General features: G+C 38.2%; 1 pseudogene; it reads left to right on the plus strand.

Moving 5' to 3' along the window:
• LOC137236127 (large subunit ribosomal RNA) overlaps positions 1-9,828 on the plus strand; it is a 10,189-nt pseudogene extending 361 nt beyond the window's left edge.
• The last annotated feature ends 12,672 nt before the right edge of the window (positions 9,829-22,500 follow it).

Below are 22,500 nucleotides of genomic sequence, written 5' to 3' on the forward strand. Positions count from 1 at the left end.
GTACCGTGAGGGAAAGTTGAAAAGAACTCTGAATAGAGAGTTAAATAGTACGTGAAACTGCTTAGAGGTTAAGCCCGATGAACCTGAATATCCATTATGAAAAATTCATCATTATATATATAATATTAATTTATTAATATTATAAAAATAGTGTGCATTTTTTTCATATAAGGACATTGTAATCTATTAACATATAAATTATTTATCAAAAGATCATTGGCTTTAAGTTTATTTTAATTAATTTGCTTTATAGCTTATTAATATTAAATAAATGCCTAATGATTTGATAAAGTGTTGATAGATTTATTATATATAATGCTAAAATTCATTTATGAATTTTACAATAATTTTAAAATCATTGATTTTAATATTTATTGTATGCATTTATATGATTTACAATGCGAAAGATTCAGGATACCTTCGGGACCCGTCTTGAAACACGGACCAAGGAGTCTAACATATGTGCAAGTCATTGGGTTATTTTATATAAACCTAATGGCATAATTAACTTAACTTAAAATATATGGGATTAATTTTTAGTCTATTTTAATTATAGTCTATTAATTCAATCCCGGGGCGTTCTATATAATTATGTATAATAATAATTTATTATTATTTATACCTCTAATTGGAGCGTACCTTGAGCATATATGCTGTGACCCGAAAGATGGTGAACTATACTTGATCAGGTTGAAGTCAGGGGAAACCCTGATGGAAGACCGAAACAGTTCTGACGTGCAAATCGATTGTCAGAATTGAGTATAGGGGCGAAAGACCAATCGAACCATCTAGTAGCTGGTTCCCTCCGAAGTTTCCCTCAGGATAGCTGGTGCATTTTAAAATTATGTAAAATAATCTTATCTGGTAAAGCGAATGATTAGAGGCCTTAGGGTCGAAACGATCTTAACCTATTCTCAAACTTTAAATGGGTAAGAACCTCACCTTTCTTGATATGAAGGTTGAGGTTATGATATAATGTGCCCAGTGGGCCACTTTTGGTAAGCAGAACTGGCGCTGTGGGATGAACCAAACGTAATGTTACGGTGCCCAAATTAACAACTCATGCAGATACCATGAAAGGCGTTGGTTGCTTAAAACAGCAGGACGGTGGACATGGAAGTCGTAATCCGCTAAGGAGTGTGTAACAACTCACCTGCCGAAGCAACTAGCCCTTAAAATGGATGGCGCTTAAGTTGTATACCTATACATTACCGCTAAAGTAGATGATTTATAATACAATTTCGATTGAATTATAAATTTTGAAACTTTAGTGAGTAGGAGGGTACAATGGTGTGCATAGAAGTGTTTGGCGTAAGCCTGCATGGAGCCGCCATTGGTACAGATCTTGGTGGTAGTAGCAAATAATCGAATGAGACCTTGGAGGACTGAAGTGGAGAAGGGTTTCGTGTGAACAGTGGTTGATCACGAGTTAGTCGGTCCTAAGTTCAAGGCGAAAGCCGAAAATTTTCAAGTTTAAATTACAAAAAAAAAAAAATATATATATATATATATATTATAGTAAAATTTAAACACTTGAATAATTTTGAACGAAAGGGAATACGGTTCCAATTCCGTAACCTGTTGAGTATCCGTTTGTTATTAAAAATGGGCCTTGTGCTCATCCTGGCAACAGGAACGACCATAAAGAAGCCGTCGAGAGATATCGGAAGAGTTTTCTTTTCTGTTTTATAGTCCTTTCGAAGAGAGATATGGTAGATGGACTAGAAGAGCATGACATTTACTGTTGTGTCGATATTTTCTCCTCGGACCTTGAAAATTTATGGTGGGGTCACGCAAACTTCTCAACAGGCCGTACCGATATCCGCAGCTGGTCTCCAAGGTGAAGAGTCTCTAGTCGATAGAATAATGTAGGTAAGGGAAGTCGGCAAATTAGATCCGTAACTTCGGGATAAGGATTGGCTCTGAAGATTGAGATAATCGGGCTTGATTGGGAAGCAATATCATGGTTTTATGTACTCGTTCTGGGTAAATAGAAAACTTCGGTTTTTGTTCCCCGGATAGTAGTTACGTAGCCAATTGTGGAACTTTCTTGCTAAAATTTTTAAAGTTATATACATTTTTTTATTAAGTGTTATATATTCTTTTTAAATTATAACGATTATCAATTAACAATCAATTCAGAACTGGCACGGACTTGGGGAATCCGACTGTCTAATTAAAACAAAGCATTGTGATGGCCCTAGCGGGTGTTGACACAATGTGATTTCTGCCCAGTGCTCTGAATGTCAAAGTGAAGAAATTCAAGTAAGCGCGGGTAAACGGCGGGAGTAACTATGACTCTCTTAAGGTAGCCAAATGCCTCGTCATCTAATTAGTGACGCGCATGAATGGATTAACGAGATTCCCACTGTCCCTATCTACTCTCACTCTGAGTGTGGATTTTGCTGTGTACAGACGTGTTTTGTAGTCGCGGACAGTTGTGCTAAAAAAATTCAGTGTGTATACTAAGAGAGTGTGATCAGTGCGTTGTGTAGCAAAACAAAGCAGTAAAAACCTTTGTTTGTGTTATTTGCTGTAAGCAATTACAACAATTACTGTAAGTATTGGACATTTGGAGCCCCAAGTTAGCGGTCAGCCGAAGGTCAATCTCCGGCGGAGCCCTAATTTCTGTGCGCGTGTTTTGGTTGTTACCAATTTTCACCCTAACCTCAAAGTGCTTGCACGTGGAGGTAGACTTGTGTGTGTGCGCGCATTAAACCGGTTGTGTGTGAGTACCCAGGTGAAAACTTGTGTGTGACTATACACTGTTCCGCTTGGGACCAGTGTTGGTCTACTCGCTCAGTGAGCAATTGTGGACTGCCTGCGTAAGGGGGCATAAACCCAAACTCGAATTAGTGGCAGTATCAGCTGTAGCATTTATAGTCTGTCCGTTCAGCTCGGCGTAGCTTCGTGCCGGTCGACTCGTCCCCGATACGGGGAACAGTGTTCCGTCCGTCGGGGCGTTGGTAGTGACCACGTCAGCATTTTGCTGACAAACAGCGTACGAGCTACGTCACCGCGTCTTGCTATAGCTGACGGGTTGGACTGCTACTGCTGCTGACCACTGGTTCCGAGTGGTTATAGCCCTCTAATTTAGGACAGCCTACATTCGCCCAGTGGGCATCGGTCTTCTCCTGGTGACTACTTCCACATCCGTGTCGTGCAAGTGTGACCAAGTTTGTCTCTGGCGGCAGGCGCTTTGGGGAAATGAAGGGCGGTACAAGGGGCGGTGTTAGGAAGCGTCCGGGGCCGCGCTCCGCCGGAGGTCGTGCTTCTGCGGCCGCCGCTGATGGGTCGACCTCGGGGGACGAAAAAGGGGTAAGCTCGCGGCAGTTCCTTAAAACGAACACCGGGAAGGCTACCGCCGTGCAACCCGGTCGCAAAGCGGTAAAGGAGACGGGTAAGTCGGGGATACCGGTGGCGTCGGGGAGGGCGACCACCTCAAAAATCGCTGAACGGGGAGGCAAGGGCGGGCCGAGTAAGTCCGCGAAGTCAGAGGATGAGGAGAGTGTTCTCCCGAAATCCGACGACGACGCGGACTTACCCAGTCTGCCCGAATCCGGGGTATCCGGGGTATGTCCCTTAAGTTGGGACAAATCAGATGTAGTGGGGGGTGCCGGATTCGCTGCTGAGTCCGTGGTGACTACTGTCGCTGGCCCCTCAACCGAAGGTAGAGCAGCCGATGGCGTGCCAAAGACTGCTGCCGACGTTGAGGGTGCAATCGACGGTGGTAAATCTGCGGGCAATGACGCAAACGAGCCGGCGAAGTCTTTAGGGGGGGAGTTAAGGGGAAAGAATTCTGGGGAGAAGGGTGCTGGCGCTGTTGACAGCTGTGGACCACCCGCTGGCACCGAGCTTTCCGGCGGCCAGTCCGCTGGAGGTAAGGTTGCGAGCGGGGGATCCCCTGCAGCTGGAGGGAGCGCTAGTGCTTCGAGAGCTGCCTCTGGAGTGGACGGCTCCTGGGTTGTTGCCCTAAAGAGGATCACCGCTAGATTTAGCAAGGTGGTCTTTGGAGACAGCGGTGCAGACCTCAAGTCTGCTGAGAGGCTGATGGAGGCTTCCTCAGAATATGAGGGCCTCCTAATGACGGCTATAGCCGAGAATGCCCGACTCCGCGGACAAATTGAGGCGATGTCACTGCGGGGCGTCATGCTGGGAGGTGCATCCCCGCGAAGCGGTGGACCTGCCGCCGCAGATCGTTTGGCGATGCCGCCTCCGGTCACGACGATCCCGGCTGCCATCGTACCTGCGCCTGCTGTACCAAAGCCGCTCCATACCTGGTCGGCGGTCGTCAAGGGCGGCAAACCCGGGGTCTCTGCAAAAGAGGTAGTGGAGAAGATAAATAAGGAGGTTGGGCCGACACTTGGTGTACGTGTGCACCAAGTGAAACCTGTGCGGTCGGGGGGGGTAGTTATTCGCCTACCCTCCAAGGAGGAGCGGGACAAAGTCCTCGCTAACAAGAAGTTTTCCGAGGTGGGATTAGAAGTGAGCGAAAACCGGAAGCAAGGCACTAGGGTGATCATTCGGGGGGTTTACGCGCAAATCTCCCCTGATGAATTCATGGAGGAGGTCTTCCGTCTGAACCTCGCGAAGGTTGACCCTGAGTGCCAGAAGTCAGAGGTTAGGCTGATCAGTCGACCTTGGAAGGCAGACGTCGATGGAGCAACGGTGACCGTCACCCTGGAGGGACCGGACAAGTTAATGTCCCCCCTCTTGGATGCGGGCCGCTGCTACATCAAATGGTTTTCCTTCCCGGTTCGGCCGGAGAGTCAAACCTATAGCTGCTTCCGCTGTCTGAGTTTTGACCACCAGGTGAGGGATTGCGGGTTGAAGGCTGCCGTCTGTCGGAGGTGCGGACAGGAAGGGCATATTGAGGCAAAGTGCCCTAACGGGGTGCATTGCCGAAATTGTGCATTCAGGGGCAGACCCGCCGCACATCTTATGATGTCGGCGGAATGCCCGACATATGCTGCCGTTGTTGCCCGTGCACTCGCCAGACATTGATGGGGTTAGTCCTTCAACTCAATTGTCAGGGAGCGTACTCCGTTGTGTGTGAATTGGGGGCGCGCATGGCCGAGGAGAGTTGCAGTATTGCCCTGCTCCAGGAACCCTACACTACCAATGGTGTGGTGAGAGGGCTTCCTGGAGGGTTTAGGTCCTTCTGTGACCTTCGGGGCAATGCTGCGGTTGTGGTGAATGAGCCTAATTATGAATGCTTGTTGTTGAACGCGTCTGAATGGGGAATATGTGTGAGCATTGAGGGCTCCTTCGGGAGAGCCGTCTTTGCAAGCATATATTGTAAGTTTGGAGAACCCATGGAACCATACATCCGATACCTCGATACGGTGCTACTACTTGCGAGTAGCACGCCAGTTATCATTGGTGTGGATGCCAATGCCGTATCCCCTATATGGCATAGCAAAATATCCAGGACTTCTCCTGGATATGCTAGTCATGGACGGGGCGAGGCGTTGGGCGAGTGGGTACTCACCTCTCACGTTCATGTTGTGAACGAACCGAGTGGGTGGTACACGTTCGATGGGCCCATGGGAAGGAGTGACATTGATGTTACTCTGATGAATGAGCCAGCAGCGAGAGCGTTCAGTTGCGGATGGAGAGTAAGGGGTGGTGAGGGGATAAGCGACCATAATCTCATTGAGATTGTGGTTGCTCCCCGTACCACCCCGGATATGCTTGGTACGCCTTCCGTAATGGGGTGGCGTACTGCCGGGGCAAATTGGACTCTGTACGGGTTATACGTCGAGCAGGAGGTGACTGCTACACCCCTCGATGTATTTGCAGAGCTCCCAGTAGATCAGCAGATTGCCCTCTTGAACGCCTGTATCTGGCGGGTCAATGACAGCATGTTCGAAAGGTGGAAGAAGGAGCGTTTTCGCTGTGTCAGGTGGTGGACGCGCGAACTGACCCAGAAGAGGAGATCTGTCAGGCGCCTGAGACGTCGGTTTCAACGCGCCCGGCATATCGATTCCGATGGTCTGTCCCAGCTTAGAAGTCAATTAAGTGTGGAAACGCGTGAGTATAAGAGAATGGTTGTAGAGGTGAAAGAGGAACAATGGCGCAACTTCGTGTCTGAAAATTCGAACGACCCCTGGGGACAGGTCTACAAGATCTGTAGGGGTCGCCGCCAGACCGAAGTTAATTCCCTCCGTGTGGGCGAGCGAACAATATCAACATGGAGGGAATGTTCGGAGCTGCTTATTGAAGGGTTCTTTCCTAGGGCGGAGGTCCAGGTGCCTCCCCTTGCACAAGACGTACCTGTACCTCCACTAGAAGTTGAAGAGTTGGACTATGCATTTGGCCTGGTTAGGTCTAAACGGTCTCCGGGTTTGGATGGAATAAACGGAGAAATGTGCAAGTGTTTGTGGAAGTTTATTCCGGAATACTTGGAAGCCGTTTATGACAAATGCATATGGGAGGGTTACTTCCCACGTGAGTGGAAAGCTGCTAGGGTTGTCGTTCTTCTGAAGTCGCCTGACAAAATAAGATCTGATCCTCGGTCTTACCGAGGTATCAGCCTTCTTCCAGTGCTTGGTAAAGTGCTGGAGAGGGTTATGGTTGAGCGGCTTCAGGAGCTAGTTGGGGGTAACCAATCGGATAGACAGTTTGGGTTCAGGAAAGGACGCAGCATTGAAGACGCCTGGATGCATGTCCAAGACTGTGTAGAGAGAAGCTCCAATAAGTATGCCCTTGGCATATTTATTGACTTCAAGGGGGCGTTTGACTTCCTGCGCTGGGACAGGGTTATCGAGCGGTTAGTGGAGCTCGACTGCCCGGAAATTGCTTTGTGGCAGAGCTATTTCTCGGACAGGCGAGCTACTATCGTTGGTGCCTGCGAAAGTGTGGAAAGGGAGGTGGCTCGTGGTTGTCCGCAGGGATCCATCTGTGGTCCATATATATGGAACATGATGATGGACTCCTTGTTAAGGCAACTCGAGCATCTTTGCGAATTCAGCGCCTATGCGGATGACCTCCTCTTATTAGTAGAGGGGGATTCTCGCGCCAGCATTGAGCGTACCAGCGAGTCACTATGTCAAGTAGTGGCTGGCTGGGGCGCCCATGTTGGCGTAGAGATTTCGGTGGACAAAACTGTGATGATGCTGCTCAAGGGCAGATTGTCACAGAATCGCCCACCGGTTGTCCGTATCGGCGGGTTTAGCATCAGGTACGCGACGAAAGTCAAATACCTGGGGCTGACAATGGGTGAGCGAATGAACTTCCTGCCACACTTGGATGCTGTCAGGGATAGGATGCAGAGTGTTTCGGGGCAGTTACGACGAATCATTCGGAGTGACTGGGGCCTGAGTCGCCGTGCCGTTCGTACAATATATCGTGGCCTATTCGTAGCATGCGCTACTTTTGGTGCCGCCATATGGTACCGAACGGTCATGACTGCTCATGGTCAGAGGCGCGTGCTGAGCATACAGAGGTGCATGATGCTCCCATGCTTGCCCTTGTGTCGTACCGTTTCCACGGATGCGATGCAGGTGCTTCTTGGTGCACCCCCTCTCGACCTGGTGGTTATACAGCTTGCTGTTTCCTTCAGGCTGAGAAGGAGGGCAAGTTTGCCGCTGTTGGAGGATGAATGGGCCGCCGACGATAATGTGGAGAGTGGATGGTTGGAAAATAGGCGTCGATTAGAAGGGGTGGTTAGAGGGAAGTGGCAGGAGCGCTGGGACAATAGTCCCAACGGCAGGGTAACGTACGGGTACATCCGGGACGTTTCATTTGTAGCGGAAAATCCAGACTTCAGATTTAGTCTGAGCCTGGGTTTTCTGCTTACTGGTCATGGTCCTCTTAATGCATTCTTGCATAAGAGGAGCTTGAGCGAAACGGAGGGGTGTGTATGTGGGGCTGCATATGAGGATTGGTTGCATGTGTTGTGCGAGTGCCCGGAGTACTCGGACATAAGGGATTTGGGTAGTTTTGGGGTCAATGCTGATGAAGGTAGAGTTGATGTGAGTGGAGCGCTCTCCACTAGTCGGACTATTGATTTGCTCAATAGGTATGCTTTTGAGGTGTTTAGACGGAGGAGACGTGGTGGTGACCGTGGTGGTTAATTTGTGTGTGTGTTCGTGGATGTGGGGGGGGTTCTAACCCCACCTCACCCCTAGGCGGCCGGTCCGGAGTAGGTGGATACTCAACCGGAAGTGGCTTCGGCTGCGAAAGTCAGACCAAGACTTTAAAGTGGTACCACGGGGAACAGATAGCCCGCGGAGCTTGCTCCGTTTCTGTTCATTGCGGTTGGCCCCTTTGGGAGCATCGTGGTGGCTGTGGTTGATATCCGAATGCGGTAAGAGTTGGTCAGCTCGAATGTGGAGTTGCATTGCAACCGGGTGCCATGACCCATAGAATGGAAGAGGTGTTAGATAGGCCTCCAACCCCACCAAGGTGATGATGTGTCCACTCACATCATCGATTGGTACCAAGGTAAGCGAGCCTTGGGGGCTGGTCAGACCCGCTTTGACCTGTGTACTTGGTACATGCGTGAGGTTAGGTCTTCGAAGACAGGCACTCACGTAAAACCTACACTCGCTGTCCCTATCTACTATCTAGCGAAACCACAGCCAAGGGAACGGGCTTGGAATAATTAGCGGGGAAAGAAGACCCTGTTGAGCTTGACTCTAGTCTGGCAGTGTAAGGAGACATAAGAGGTGTAGTATAAGTGGGAGATATATAATTTCGGTTATTTATCGTCAATGAAATACCACTACTCTTATTGTTTCCTTACTTACTTGATTAAGTGGAACGTGTATCATTGCCTAGCCATATTAAGGATATATTTATATATCTTATGGTATTGGGTTTTGATGCAAGCTTCTTGATCAAAGTACCACGAGTTTGTTATATAATTGTAAACATATTTTAATGAGAAATGATAACATTTTTCGATGTTATTATCATAATTAAAATTTGGTATAACTCCAACACTCAGGTATGATCCAATTCAAGGACATTGCCAGGTGGGGAGTTTGACTGGGGCGGTACATCTCTCAAATAATAACGGAGGTGTCCCAAGGCCAGCTCAGTGCGGACAGAAACCACACATAGAGCAAAAGGGCAAATGCTGACTTGATCTCGGTGTTCAGTACGCACAGAGACAGCAAAAGCTCGGCCTATCGATCCTTTTGGTTTAAAGAGTTTTTAATAAGAGGTGTCAGAAAAGTTACCACAGGGATAACTGGCTTGTGGCAGCCAAGCGTTCATAGCGACGTTGCTTTTTGATCCTTCGGTATCGGCTCTTCCTATCATTGTGAAGCAAAATTCACCAAGCGTTGGATTGTTCACCCATTCAAGGGAACGTGAGCTGGGTTTAGACCGTCGTGAGACAGGTTAGTTTTACCCTACTAATGACAAAATATTATTGCGACAGCATTCCTGCGTAGTACGAGAGGAACCGCAGGTACGGACCAATGGTACAATACTTGTTCGAGCGAACAGTGGTATGATGCTACGTCCGTTGGATTATGCCTGAACGCCTCTAAGGTTGTATCCGTGCTGGACTGCAATGATAAATATGGGGCAAATTGCATTGTATGGCTTCTCTAAATCATTTAAAGTTTATAAATTTAATTTATAAACGACAAAATGAATATATGTGATGCCAATGTTATTTATAACATAGCAAATGCGGGAGGATTCAAATATCACCCGTATGCCGCGCTAGTTATATATAAAAACATTATTTAATACAATGACAATGCCTAGAATCAATTGTAAACGACTTTGGTAACGGGCAAGGTGTTGTAAGTGGTAGAGCAGCTGCCATACTGCGATCCACTGAAGCTTAACCTTTGCTTGATGATTCGAAAACAATTTATTGGAATTAATTTTCCAATTTATTATTGTTTTGATGTAATCATCTTATAAAAATATGCATATTTAAAATATGCAATATAAAGAGAGGCGCTTGTTTAGGGGCCAAGTCCTCTATAAAAATGATGAAAAAGCAAATATTGTAATCTACTACAATAAAGTACAAATAAAGCAACAAAAATTTTGTTAGTTGAACTTTATTATATTTGGGCTAATAAAGTCGATATATTTATACAGATGTGTTTTAAGCGACCAATGAAAGTAAGTGAGGTTTTCCTTACCTAGGCCGCTTACACAAAATATATTAGCGAAGTTCATATATATATAACTTGTTCACTTTCATTATTTAAATTGTTGCTTGTACGGTAGTATTATTTACAAAGAGAAAAATGTAAATGAAATATTACAATAATGTACAAATAAAGCAACTAAAATTTTGTTAGTTGAACTTTATTATATTTGGGCTAATAAAGTCGATATATTTATACAGATGTGTTTTAAGCGACCAATGAAAGTAAGTGAGGTTTTCCTTACCTAGGCCGCTTACACAAAATATATTAGCGAAGCTCATATATATATAACTTGTTCACTTTCATTATTTAAATTGTTGCTTGTACGGTAGTATTATTTACAAAGAGAAATATGTAAATGAAATATTATAATAATGTACAAATAAAGCAACTAAAATTTTGTTAGTTGAACTTTATTATATTTGGGCTAATAAAGTCGATATATTTATACAGATGTGTTTTAAGCGACCAATGAAAGTAAGTGAGGTTTTCCTTACCTAGGCCGCTTACACAAAATATATTAGCGAAGCTCATATATATATAACTTGCTCACTTTCATTATTTAAATTGTTGCTTGTACGGTAGTATTATTTACAAAGAGAAAAATGTAAATGAAATATTACAATGAAGCACAGCACAAATAAAGCAACAAAAATTTTGTTAGCTGAACTTTATTATATTTGGGCTAATAAAGTCGATATATTTATACAGATGTGTTTTAAGCGACCAATGAAAGTAAGTGAGGTTTTCCTTACCTAGGCCGCTTACACAAAATATATTAGCGAAGCTCATATATATATAACTTGTTCACTTTCATTATTTAAATTGTTTGCATATGCAGAGTAATATTATTTACATTAAACACAAAAAATATAATTTTTATTATATTTTTTAAATATAATTCTGGTTGATCCCGCCAGTAGTTATATGCTTGCCTCAAAGATTAAGCCATGCATGTCTAAGTACACACGAATTAAAAGTGAAACCGCAAAAGGCATCAGTCAGTTATGGTTCCATAGATCGATCATTAACAGTTAGTTGGATAACTGTGGTAATTCTAGAGCTAATACATGCAATAATATAAACACGGACCTTATGGAACGTGTGCTTTTATTAGACTAAAACCAAGCGATCTTTATAGATTGTTATATTGGTTGAACTCTAGATAAACATGCAGATCGTATGGTCATCTACAACTAAAAACTTTAAATGGGTAAGAACCTCACCTTTTTTGATATGAAGGTTGAAGTTATATGATATAATGTGCCCAGTGGGGGGCGACTTTTGGTAAGCAGAACTGGCGCTGTGGGATGAACCGAACGTAATGTTACGGTGTCCAAATTAAAGTAAGCGCGGGTAAACGGTGGCGGGAGTAATTATGACTCCCTTAAGATCGCCAAATGCCTCGTTAACTAACTTTTAAAATGTGTTGCGACTAACGAAGTGCAAACTAGCATTGCACTGAGGCCGCGCACATATAAAAATGTATGAAAATTATATATAAAGAGGCGTTTGTTAGGTGCGACAAATCCTCTATAAAAACTAAGAACGAAAGTTAGAGCTAGCGATTGGGTGTAGCTACGGCTCTCTCAGTCGCTTCCCGGGAAACCAAAGCTTTTGGACTCCGGGGGAAGTATGGTTGCAAAGCTGAAACTTAAAGGAATTGACGGAAGGGCACTATCAGGAGTGGAGCCTGCGGCATAATTTGACTCAACACAAGAAAACTTAACAGGTCCGAACATAACATATATATATGAAAGTATATATATGAAAGTTTTAAAAGTTTCAAAATACTTTTGTAATGTGTTGCGACTAACGAAGTGCAAACTAGCATTGCACTGAGGCCGCGCACATATAAAAATGTATGAAAATTATATTATAAATACAAGTACTTGTATGAAACTTTTTTCTACTTGTATGAAACTTTGTACTTGTATGGAAGTTTGTACTTGTATGAAACTTTTTTCTACTTGTATGAAACTTTGTACTTGTATGGAAGTTTGTACTTGTATGAAACTTTTTTCTACTTGTATGAAACTTTGTACTTGTATGGAAGTTTGTACTTGTATGAAAGTTTCTACTTGTATGAAACTTTGTACTTGTATGGAAGTTTGTACTTGTATGAAAGTTTCTACTTGTATGAAACTTTGTACTTGTATGGAAGTTTGTACTTGTATGAAAGTTTCTACTTGTATGAAACTTTGTACTTGTATGGAAGTTTGTACTTGTATGAAAGTTTCTACTTGTATGAAACTTTGTACTTGTATGGAAGTTTGTACTTGTATGAAAGTTTCTACTTGTATGAAACTTTGTACTTGTATGGAAGTTTGTACTTGTATGAAAGTTTCTACTTGTATGAAACTTTGTACTTGTATGGAAGTTTGTACTTGTATGAAAGTTTCTACTTGTATGAAACTTTGTACTTGTATGAAAGTTTGTATCTTGTACTTGTATGAAAGTTTGTATCTTCATACATTTTTCGTCATGTGAGGTGAGCGGGTCAGAAAACAATTTTAAGAAACGTATGAAAACTTTGGTCAGCTATATAAAACCACTAAGCGTAGCTAACAGACGCTGACAAAGTTTCATACAAGTACTAACATCTACTTATATGAAAGTTTTGAAATTTTTAAAATACTTCAAAAATGTGTTGATACTATCGAAATGCAAGCTAAAAACACTTAAACGTATGAAAACTTTGGTCAGCCATACAAAACCACTAAGCGTAGCTAACAGACACTGACAAAGTTTCATACAAGTGCTAATATCTGCTTATATGAAAGTTTTGAAATTTTCAAAATACTTAAAAAATTTGTTGCTGCTAAAGAAGTGCAAGCTAAAAACACTTAAACGTATGAAAACTTTGGTCAGCCATACAAAACCACTAAGCGAAGCTAACAGACACTGACAAAGTTTCATACAAGTACTAACATCTACTTATATGAAAGTTTTGAAATTTTCAAAATACTTAAAAAATATGTTGCTGCTAACGAAATGCAAGCTAAAAACACTTAAACGTATGAAAACTTTGGTCAGCCATACAAAACCACTAAGCGTAGCTAACAGACACTGACAAAGTTTCATACAAGTACTAACATCTACTTATATGAGAGTTTTGAAATTTTCAAAATACTTAAAAAATGTGTTGCTGCTAACGAAATGCAAGCTAAAAACACTTAAACGTATGAAAACTTTGGTCAGCCATACAAAACCACTAAGCGAAGCTAACAGACACTGACAAAGTTTCATACAAGTACTAACATCTACTTATATGAAAGTTTTGAAATTTTCAAAATACTTAAAAAATGTGTTGCTGCTAACGAAGTGCAAGCTAAAAACACTTAAACGTATGAAAACTTTGGTCAGCCATACAAAACCACTAAGCGAAGCTAACAGACACTGACAAAGTTTCATACAAGTACTAACATCTACTTATATGAAAGTTTTGAAATTTTCAAAATACTTAAAAAATGTGTTGCTGCTAACGAAATGCAAGCTAAAAACACTTAAACGTATGAAAACTTTGGTCAGCCATACAAAACCACTAAGCGAAGCTAACAAACACTGACAAAGTTTCATACAAGTACAAACTTCCATACAAGTACAGTTTGTACTTGTATGAAAGTTTTTACTTGTATGAAACTTTGTACTTGTTTGGAAGTTTGTACTTGTGAAAGTACTGAAAAGTTTCTACTTGTATGAAAGTTTTTATCTTGTAGTTGTATGAAAGTTTGTATCTTCATACATTTTTCGTGATGTGAGGTGAGCGAGTCAGAAAACAATTTTAATAAACGTATGTAAACTTTGGTCAGCCATACAAAACCACTAAGCGTAGCTAACAGACACTGACAAAGTTTCATACAAGTACTAACATCTACTTATATGAAAGTTTTGAAATTTTCAAAATACTTAAAAAATGTGTTGCTGCTAACGAAATGCAAGTTAAAAACACTTAAACGTATGAAAACTTTGGTCAGCCATACAAAACCACTAAGCGAAGCTAACAGACACTGACAAAGTTTCATACAAGTACTAACATCTACTTATATGAAAGTTTTGAAATTTTCAAAATACTTAAAAAATGTGTTGCTGCTAACGAAATGCAAGCTAAAAACACTTAAACGTATGAAAACTTTGGTCAGCCATACAAAACCACTAAGCGAAGCTAACAGACACTGACAAAGTTTCATACAAGTACTAACATCTATTTATATGAAAGTTTTGAAATTTTCAAAATACTTCAAAAATGTGTTGCTACTATCGAAATGCAAGCTAAAAACACTTAAACGTATGAAAACTTTGGTCAGCCATACAAAACCACTAAGCGAAGCTAACAGACACTGACAAAGTTTCATACAAGTACTAACATCTACTTATATGAAAGTTTTGAAATTTTCAAAATACTTAAAAAATGTGTTGCTGCTAACGAAATGCAAGCTAAAAACACTTAAACGTATGAAAACTTTGGTCAGCCATACAAAACCACTAAGCGAAGCTAACAGACACTGACAAAGTTTCATACAAGTACTAACATCTACTTATATGAAAGTTTTGAAATTTTCAAAATACTTAAAAAATGTGTTGCTGCTAACGAAATGCAAGCTAAAAACACTTAAACGTATGAAAACTTTGGTCAGCCATACAAAACCACTAAGCGAAGCTAACAGACACTGACAAAGTTTCATACAAGTACTAACATCTATTTATATGAAAGTTTTGAAATTTTCAAAATACTTCAAAAATGTGTTGCTACTATCGAAATGCAAGCTAAAAACACTTAAACGTATGAAAACTTTGGTCAGCCATACAAAACCACTAAGCGAAGCTAACAGACACTGACAAAGTTTCATACAAGTACTAACATCTACTTATATGAAAGTTTTGAAATTTTCAAAATACTTAAAAAATGTGTTGCTGCTAACGAAATGCAAGCTAAAAACACTTAAACGTATGAAAACTTTGGTCAGCCATACAAAACCACTAAGCGAAGCTAACAGACACTGACAAAGTTTCATACAAGTACTAACATCTACTTATATGAAAGTTTTGAAATTTTCAAAATACTTAAAAATAGTGTTGCTGCTAACGAAATGCAAGCTAAAAACACTTAAACGTATGAAAACTTTGGTCAGCCATACAAAACCACTAAGCGAAGCTAACAGACACTGACAAAGTTTCATACAAGTACTAACATCTACTTATATGAAAGTTTTGAAATTTTCAAAATACTTAAAAAATGTGTTGCTGCTAACGAAATGCAAGCTAAAAACACTTAAACGTATGAAAACTTTGATCAGCCATACAAAACCACTAAGCGTAGCTAACAGACACTGACAAAGTTTCATACAAGTACTAACATCTACTTATATGAAAGTTTTGAAATTTTCAAAATACTTAAAAAATGTGTTGCTGCTAACGAAATGCAAGCTAAAAACACTTAAACGTATGAAAACTTTGGTCAGCCATACAAAACCACTAAGCGAAGCTAACAGACACTGACAAAGTTTCATACAAGTACTAACATCTACTTATATGAAAGTTTTGAAATTTTCAAAATACTTAAAAAATGTGTTGCTGCTAACGAAATGCAAGCTAAAAACAATATGGAACATTTGGAAGTATGAAACTTTTTAATACGTTGTTGTTGTTGTTGTTGTTGTTGGTTTTGGTGTTGTTGTTGTTGTTATATTGAACATTTTTATTAATATAAGTACAAAGGAAAATCTTCATATAAGTATAAAAATATTAAATTATTACCTTACTTGTATGAAACTTTTTAATACGTTGTTGTTGTTGTTGTTGTTGTTGTTGTTGTTGTTGTTGTTGTTGGTGTTGTTGTTGTTGTTGTTGTTATATTGAACATTTTTATTAATATAAGTACAAAGGAAAATCTTCATATAAGTATAAAAATATTAAATTATTACCTTACTTGTATGAAACTTTTTAATACGTTGTTGTTGTTGTTGTTGTTGTTGTTGTTGTTGTTGTTGTTGTTGTTGTTGTTGTTGTTGTTGTTGGTGTTGTTGTTGTTGTTATATTGAACATTTTTATTAATATAAGTACAAAGGAAAATCTTCATATAAGTATAAAAATATTAAATTATTACCTCACTTGACAGAAAATATATGAAAAATTCAATATGGACAATTTATCATATTTTCGATGATATTGCCTAGTTAGTTTACTAAAGAAACCAACATGGTATTATTGGTAAAAATTCAACACATTATAAAACTTGTATTTTTCATACATTTTTGGTCATGTGAGGGTTTCCAAGCGTACTTGTATGAAACTTTGTACTTGTATGGAACTTTTTCTACTTGTATGAAACTTTGTACTTGTATGGAAGTTTGTACTTGTATGAAACTTTTCTCTACTTGTATGAAACTTTGTACTTGTATGGAAGTTTGTACTTGTATGAAACTTTTTTCTACTTGTATGAAACTTTTTTCTACTTGTATGAAACTTTGTACTTGTATGGAAGTTTGTACTTGTATGAAACTTTTTCTACTTGTATGAAACTTTGTACTTGTATGGAAGTTTTTACTTGTATGAAACTTTTTTCTACTTGTATGAAACTTTGTACTGGTTGGAAATTTGTACTTGTATGAAACTTTTTTCTACTTGTATGAAACTTTTTTCTACTTGTTAATAAAAATGTTCAATATAACAACAACAACAACACCAAAACCAACAACAACACCAACAACAACAACAACAACAACAACGTATTAAAAAGTTTCATACTTCCAAACAAGTACAAAGTTTCATACAAGTAGAAACTTTCATACAAGTACAAAGTTTCATACAAGTAGAAACTTTCATACAAGTGAACTTGTATGAAACTTTTTTCTACTTGTATGAAACTTTGTACTTGTATGGAAGTTTGTACTTGTATGAAAGTTTCTACTTGTATGAAACTTTGTACTTGTATGAAAGTTTGTATCTTGTACTTGTATGAAAGTTTGTATCTTCATACATTTTTCGTCATGTGAGGTGAGCGGGTCAGAAAACAATTTTAAGGAACGTATGAAAACTTTGGTCAGCCATACAAAACCACTAAGCGTAGCTACCAGACACTGACAAAGTTTCATACTAGTACTGACATCTACTTATATGAAAGTTTTGAAATTTTCAAAATACTTAAAAAATGTGTTGCTACTAATGAAATGCAAGCTAAAAACACTTAAACGTATGAAAACTTTGGTCAGCCATACAAAACCACTAAGCGAAGCTAACAGGCACTGACAAAGTTTCATACAAGTACTAACATCTACTTATATGAAAGTTTTGAAATTTTCAAAATACTTAAAAAATGTGTTGCTACTATCGAAATGCAAGCTAAAAACACTTAAACGTATGAAAACTTTGGTCAGCCATACAAAACCACTAAGCGAAGCTAACAGACACTGACAAAGTTTCATACAATTACTTACATCTACTTATATGAAAGTTTTGAAATTTTCAAAATACTTAAAAAATGTGTTGCTGCTAACGAAATGCAAGCTAAAAACACTTAAACGTATGAAAACTTTGGTCAGCCATACAAAACCACTAAGCGAAGCTAACAGACACTGACAAAGTTTCATACAAGTACTAACATCTACTTATATGAAAGTTTTGAAATTTTCAAAATACTTCAAAAATGTGTTGCTACTATCGAAATGCAAGCTAAAAACACTTAAATGTATGAAAACTTTGGTCAGCCATACAAAACCACTAAGCGAAGCTAACAGGCACTGACAAAGTTTCATACAAGTACTAACATCTACTTATATGAAAGTTTTGAAATTTTCAAAATACTTAAAAAATGTGTTGCTGCTAACGAAATGCAAGCTAAAAACACTTAAACGTATGAAAACTTTTGTCAGCCATACAAAACCACTAAGCGTAGCTAACAGACACTGACAAAGTTTCATACAAGTACTAGCATCTACTTATATGAAAGTTTTGAAATTTTCAAAATACTTAAAAAAATGTGTTGCTGCTAACGAAATGCAAGCTAAAAACACTTAAACGTATGAAAACTTTGGTCAGCCCATACAAAACCACTAAGCGAAGCTAACAGACACTGACAAAGTTTCATACAAGTACTAACATCTACTTATATGAAAGTTTTGAAATTTTCAAAATACTTAAAAAATGTGTTGCTGCTAACGAAATGCAAGCTAAAAACACTTAAACGTATGAAAACTTTGGTCAGCCATACAAAACCACTAAGCGAAGCTAACAGACACTGACAAAGTTTCATACAAGTACTGACATCTACTTATATGAAAGTTTTGAAATTTTCAAAATACTTAAAAAATGTGTTGCTACTATCGAAATGCAAGCTAAAAACACTTAAACGTATGAAAACTTTGGTCAGCCATACAAAACCACTAAGCGAAGCTAACAGACACTGACAAAGTTTCATACAAGTACTAACATCTACTTATATGAAAGTTTTGAAATTTTCAAAATACTTAAAAAATATGTTGCTGCTAACGAAATGCAAGCTAAAAACACTTAAACGTATGAAAACTTTGGTCAGCCATACAAAACCACTAAGCGTAGCTAACAGACACTGACAAAGTTTCATACAAGTACTAACATCTACTTATATGAGAGTTTTGAAATTTTCAAAATACTTAAAAAATGTGTTGCTGCTAACGAAATGCAAGCTAAAAAACACTTAAACGTATGAAAACTTTGGTCAGCCATACAAAACCACTAAGCGAAGCTAACAGACACTGACAAAGTTTCATACAAGTACTAACATCTACTTATATGAAAGTTTTGAAATTTTCAAAATACTTAAAAAATGTGTTGCTGCTAACGAAGTGCAAGCTAAAAACACTTAAACGTATGAAAACTTTGGTCAGCCATACAAAACCACTAAGCGAAGCTAACAGACACTGACAAAGTTTCATACAAGTACTAACATCTACTTATATGAAAGTTTTGAAATTTTCAAAATACTTAAAAAATGTGTTGCTGCTAACGAAGTGCAAGCTAAAAACACTTAAACGTATGAAAACTTTGGTCAGCCATACAAAACCACTAAGCGAAGCTAACAGGCACTGACAAAGTTTCATACAAGTACTAACATCTACTTATATGAAAGTTTTGAAATTTTCAAAATACTTAAAAAATGTGTTGCAGCTAACGAAATGCAAGCTAAAAACACTTAAACGTATGACAACTTTGGTCAGCCATACAAAACCACTAAGCGAAGCTAACAGACACTGACAAAGTTTCATACAAGTACAAACTTCCATACAAGTACAGTTTGTACTTGTATGAAAGTTTCTACTTGTATGAAACTTTGTACTTGTTTGGAAGTTTGTATTTGTATGAAAGTTTCTACTTGTATGAAACTTTGTACTTGTATGAAAGTTTGTATCTTGTACTTGTATGAAAGTTTGTATCTTCATACATTTTTCGTCATGTGAGGTGAGCAGGTCAGAAAACAATTTTAAGAAACGTATGAAAACTTTGGTCAGCCATACAAAACCACTAAGCGTAGCTACCAGACACTGACAAAGTTTCATACTAGTACTAGCATCTACTTATATGAAAGTTTTGAAATTTTCAAAATACTTGAAAAATGTGTTGCTACTAATGAAATGCAAGCTAAAAACACTTAAACGTATGAAAACTTTGGTTAGCCATACAAAACCAGTAAGCGAAGCTAACAGGCACTGACAAAGTTTCATACAAGTACTAACATCTACTTATATGAAAGTTTTGAAATTTTCAAAATACTTCTAAAATGTGTTACTACTATCGAAATGCAAGCTAAAAACACTTAAACGTATGAAAACTTTGGTCAGCCATACAAAACCACTAAGCGTAGCTAACAGACACTGACAAAGTTTCATACAAGTACTGACATCTACTTATATGAAAGTTTTGAAATTTTCAAAATACTTAAAAAATGTGTTGCTACTATCGAAATGCAAGCTAAAAACACTTAAACGTATGAAAACTTTGGTCAGCCATACAAAACCACTAAGCGAAGCTAAGAGACACTGACAAAGTTTCATACAAGTACTAACATCTACTTATATGAAAGTTTTGAAATTTTCAAAGTACTTAAAAAATGTGTTGCTGCTAACGAAATACAAGCTAAAAACAGTTAAACGTATGAAAACTTTGGTCAGCCATACAAAACTACTAAGCGAAGCTAAAAGACACTGACAAAGTTTCATACAAGTACTAACATCTACTTATATGAAAGTTTTGAAATTTTCAAAATACTTAAAAAATGTGTTGCTGCTAACGAAATGCAAGCTAAAAACACTTAAACGTATGAAAACTTTGGTCAGCCATACAAAACCACTAAGCGTAGCTAACAGGCACTGACAAAGTTTCATACAAGTACTAGCATCTACTTATATCAAAGTTTTGAAATTTTCAAAATACTTAAAAAATGTGTTGCTGCTAACGAAATGCAAGCTAAAAACACTTAAACGTATGAAAACTTTGGTCAGCCATACAAAACCACTAAGCGTAGCTAATAGACACTGACAAAGTTTCATACAAGTACTAACATCTACTTATATGAAAGTTTTGAAATTTTCAAAATACTTAAAAAATGTGTTGCTGCTAACGAAATGCAAGCTAAAAACACTTAAACGTATGAAAACTTTGGTCAGCCATACAAAACCACTAAGCGAAGCTAAAAGACACTGACAAAGTTTCATACAAGTACAAACTTCCATACAAGTACAGTTTGTACTTGTATGAAAGTTTCTACTTGTATGAAACTTTGTACTTGTTTGGAAGTTTGTATTTGTATGAAAGTTTCTACTTGTATGAAACTTTGTACTTGTATGAAAGTTTGTATCTTGTACTTGTATGAAAGTTTGTATCTTCATACATTTTTCGCCATGTGAGGTGAGCGAGTCAGAAAACAATTTTAGGTAATGTATGAAAACTTTGGTCAGCCATACAAAACCACTAAGCGTAGCTAACTGACACTGACAAAGTTTCATACAAGTACCAACATCTACTTATATGAAAGTTTTGAAATTTTCAAAATACTTCAAAAATGTGTTTCTACTATCGAAATGCAAGGTAAAAACACTTAAACGTATGAAAACTTTGTGTTGCGACTAACGAAGTGCAAACTAGCATTGCACTGAGGCCGCGCACATATAAAAAATGTATGAAAATTAGTTTTAGCTAAGCAAAACTAAGTAAAAATAAGCAAATTTAAGCTTATTAACTCAAATATTAATACATCAAGTGTTGATATTTGATATAATTCCTAGTAAGACTGTTAGTTAAATTAGGATATGTTGATCATATAATGGTTTTCATATTCTAAACTAACAGTCAAATTTTAGAGGCGCTTGTTAGAGCTGCGGCAACAAGTACTCTATAAAAATGGTTGCTTGTATGAAAGTTTCCTAGCAGAAATGAAAAAGTGAAGACAAAACTAAGTAAAAATAAGCAAATTTAAGCTTATTAACTCAAATATTAATACAACAAGTGTTGATATTTGATATAATTCCTAGTAAGACTGTTAGTTAAATTAGAAGATGTTGATCATATAATGGTTTTCATATTCTAAACTAACAGTCAAATTTTAGTATGAGAAAATTTCTCATACGAAAAATGTGTTGCGACCAATGAAGTGCAAGGAGGTAACATTGCACTGAGGCCGCACACATATAAAAATGTATGAAAATTAGTTTTAGCTAAGCAAAACTAAGTAAAAATAAGCAAATTTAAGCTTATTAACTCAAATATTAATACAACAAGTGTTGATATTTGATATAATTCCTAGTAAGACTGTTAGTTAAATTAGAAGATGTTGATCATATAATGGTTTTCATATTCTAAACTAACAGTCAAATTTTAGTATGAGAAAATTTCTCATACGAAAAATGTGTTGCGACCAATGAAGTGCAAGGAGGTAACATTGCACTGAGGCCGCACACATATAAAAATGTATGAAAATTAGTTTTAGCTAAGCAAAACTAAGTAAAAATAAGCAAATTTAAGCTTATTAAATTAAATATTAATACATCAAAGTGTTGATATTTGATATAATTCCTAGTAAGACTGTTAGTTAAATTAGGATATGTTGATCATATAATGGTTTTCATATTCTAAACTAACAGTCAAATTTTAGAGGCGCTTGTTAGAGCTGCGGCAACAAGTACTCTATAAAAATGGTTGCTTGTATGAAAGTTTCCTAGCAGAAATGAAAAAGTGAAGACAAAACTAAGTAAAAATAAGCAAATTTAAGCTTATTAACTCAAATATTAATACAACAAGTGTTGATATTTGATATAATTCCTAGTAAGACTGTTAGTTAAATTAGAAGATGTTGATCATATAATGGTTTTCATATTCTAAACTAACAGTCAAATTTTAGTATGAG

The sequence above is a fragment of the Eurosta solidaginis genome, unplaced genomic scaffold (assembly GCF_040869045.1).
Source record: "Eurosta solidaginis isolate ZX-2024a unplaced genomic scaffold, ASM4086904v1 ctg00001329.1, whole genome shotgun sequence".
Classification (NCBI taxonomy): Eukaryota; Metazoa; Arthropoda; class Insecta; order Diptera; family Tephritidae; genus Eurosta; species Eurosta solidaginis.